This window comes from Egretta garzetta, unplaced genomic scaffold (genome assembly GCF_000687185.1).
Source record: "Egretta garzetta isolate BGI_Z169 unplaced genomic scaffold, ASM68718v1 scaffold1100, whole genome shotgun sequence".
NCBI lineage: Eukaryota > Metazoa > Chordata > Aves > Pelecaniformes > Ardeidae > Egretta > Egretta garzetta.
The window spans coordinates 32,711-35,669 of NW_009258340.1; positions in this window are offsets into that span (position 1 = coordinate 32,711).

The window sequence follows — 2,959 nt, forward strand, 5'->3', positions numbered from 1 at the left end:
ACATGAGACTGAAACTGTGAATGTCCAAATCTCCGGAGCCAAGATCCTCAAAACCCTGCGAGCAATTTTTAGGGGGAGTTGGGGGGGGGAGGTGAGGGGAGACTTGTGAAAATGCAAACTTGTGATTCGTATTGTCCTGAAGCAGAACTACCAGTTACTGACACATGCATTGTGTGGGGGAGGGTGGGGTGCGGGACGGGAATGGATTTTAACCCTTTAAAAGCCTTTCTACCCTTCTTTCCGTTATAAGGTGCTATTTCTCAAAATTGGGGGGGAGAGAGACTTCTGACTACTTGTTCCTTTTCTCACCTGAATTGGACTGTCCAGCCAGCGGCATTGGGAACCCTTTAGGTGTAGGAGGGAGAGGAAATCAACAGCGGCACAAGAAAAAAACTCAATTCCATATTCTCCCACAAGAAGTGATTTGTTTGCAGGAGGCCAGACATTGGTGCTGGAGCCGGATGTGTTATCCTGAATCTTCTGAGGTTTTTGTTTGTTTTTTTTTTTTTTAATCAGGTTTATTACAAATACTGAACTATTTAATGTCTGGAGTCATGAGCCCCACCAGACTCCTGGCACCTCCTTGTAGGGTGGTATGTATCTAGACTCGCATTGTACAAACCTTTTTTTAAAAAGCATGTGTTTAGGTTTCTGTGAAAACGTTGTTTAAATGTAAAGTACGTGTTTGGATTTTAACTTCATACCAAGCTCTGTCAGTTTTTTGTCTCAATAAAATTTTAGATTTATAATCCTGATTTTTTTCTTCTCTACCTTGCTCCTTCCTCCAGCTCTTTGTGCATGAGATGAGTGACGAGGTGTAGAGCAGGTCCCGGAGGGAAGTGAGCCTGCGGTTGCGGTTCTCTCACAGCAAGGTTAGCTCTGATGCAGCCCAGGTCAGCCGGTGGCTCCCATCTGGGTGTCGACAGCAGCGGGAGCTTTGGAGCAGCTGGCAGCAGGTTCTGATGTATGTTGACTTCCCTCTGGAGAAGAGAAATGTCGTAGAGGTTAGTGTCTAGAGGCCCGAGTCGAGCCTCGCCCATGGAGACAAGAGGACTAGCTATGATTCGGGACCTCGTTTGATGTAGCACGATGCTGCTCGAGCCGGGAGCGTGCGCTGCCTGTGTTCCTAGCCAGGAGCCGGCACCAGAGGTGGGGTAAGTGACCTTTACTTCCATTCTCTTCTGAACGTTGAGCAGACTTTTTGTCGCTTGGCATTTACGGACGGGTGTGTAAAGCTCTGGCAATGGTTCTGGTGACCGTTTGGCTGAAGGTGGAGATGGCCTCACTTGGTATGGACTTGCTGAAGGCCACAAGCTCTTGTGCGTGGAGAAGAGTAGACCCATCCTCCTCTGCTCAGCCCAGCGGGTGCTCCACGTGGTAGCACGGATGGCGGAGTGGGCTGACGCATTCCTGGGAGGAGGATTGTGGTCCGGGCTCAGAGGTTTCCAGTGTTGGCAGGGTGCAGGATGGAGCAGGGAGAGGCAGGGAGGTTTTGGGTGGTGGTCAGGGCTGAACAGGGGCCCCGCCAGCCCCTCACTGGCGCTCCGGGCTGTGAAACTACACAGCCAGTTGAAATCCAGATTATTCACAGCAGCACAGCCTATACCCAGCGGGACGGTGAAATGTCTGCCCTGCCCCAGCAGCTGGCAGAAGCAGCAATTAAACCTGTATTAATCACTGGAGATGGAAGGGGTAACGTCCACTTAATTGAACGTAAAGAAGGCTGCAGTTCCCCGGGGAGGCTCTGGGGCGATCGATCACAGCAGGTAGCTGGAAGATTCACGTTGCTCCATCCCAGGGGTGGGACTGCGGCCACGCCGAGAACGTGGGGCTCCTGCGTGAGCCACCAGCCAGCACCAGCTCGCTGGGTACCGGTTGTCTCTGGCTGTGGCACTGTGTGAGCGGGATGGGTCACCTCTCGAGGAGCTGAGGCACAGTCTCACGACCCTCGTAATGTGCTCAAGAGATACGTGGGTGAGGTGGGCTTCCCCGGGCTCACTGTGCCCTGGGCTGCCAGGAGCTGGCCAGGGAAGGGCAGAGGCAGCTCCGCTGCCCCCCCCCCATGCCACAGCAGAGGCTGGCAGAGCCCAGGGTCTGTTCTGGGCAGTGAGCCTGACACAGCACACAAGTGACAGCAGTGGAGGTAAGGAGCTGGTTCAGCTCCCATCTCACCTGACCCTCCTCCCTACCCCAGGCACAGGTGGGGAGCCAGAGGGGCATGGATTTTGTCAGGCTTGTTCTCTGCTTGGGCTTGCTGCTCTGAAGCTGTTCTAGAGGCTGGGGAAGAGCACTGTGCTCACCTGTAGCCTCCCAAGAGGGAAATGGGGGCTTGCTGGTCTGTCTGTGCCTGAGCAAGGACCCGTGCGAGCGTAGGCGCGGAGGTGTGAAACAAAAGGTCCCGTTGTGCGGGGGAGAGGCAGCAAAGGGGCACGAGAAACGGGGTAGAGCTGTAGATCCTCCCCTCCTGAGCCCCCGCTTCCCTTCTCCAGTTGGGGACGGAGCGGTGACCACACCAGCAGGGCTGTAACAGCATCACTGGGGCGGGGGGAATCCTTGCGGGTTGTTTTGGTTTTTGTTTTTTTTTGCAAGCCGGTATTGCGTTCTAAACCAGCCCCTGAAGGAATAGCTGAAATAAATACCCTAGAGCCCAGGAAGCACCTCAGAGTGTGTATTTAATCCTTCGTGTTCCCCTTGGCTGAGCTGTTGCTGTGCACAGAGCTGGCCTGGGCTCAACTCCGGCAGCGGGAGGAGATGAACTCTTCCAGTCCCATAAGGAGAGGTTTAATCCCCGGGAAAACTACATTTGCCCCACGGGAACCCCGGTGGAATAACTGTCTGGGTGCAGAACGGGGCCGGCAGCGCGCTTTTGGCTGGGTCTTCTGGTTGTGTCCGGCCAAGGGCGGTGTCTGTGGCTGCTTGACACGATGGCTTGGTGCCCCCAAAGCAGTGTCCTGGCGTT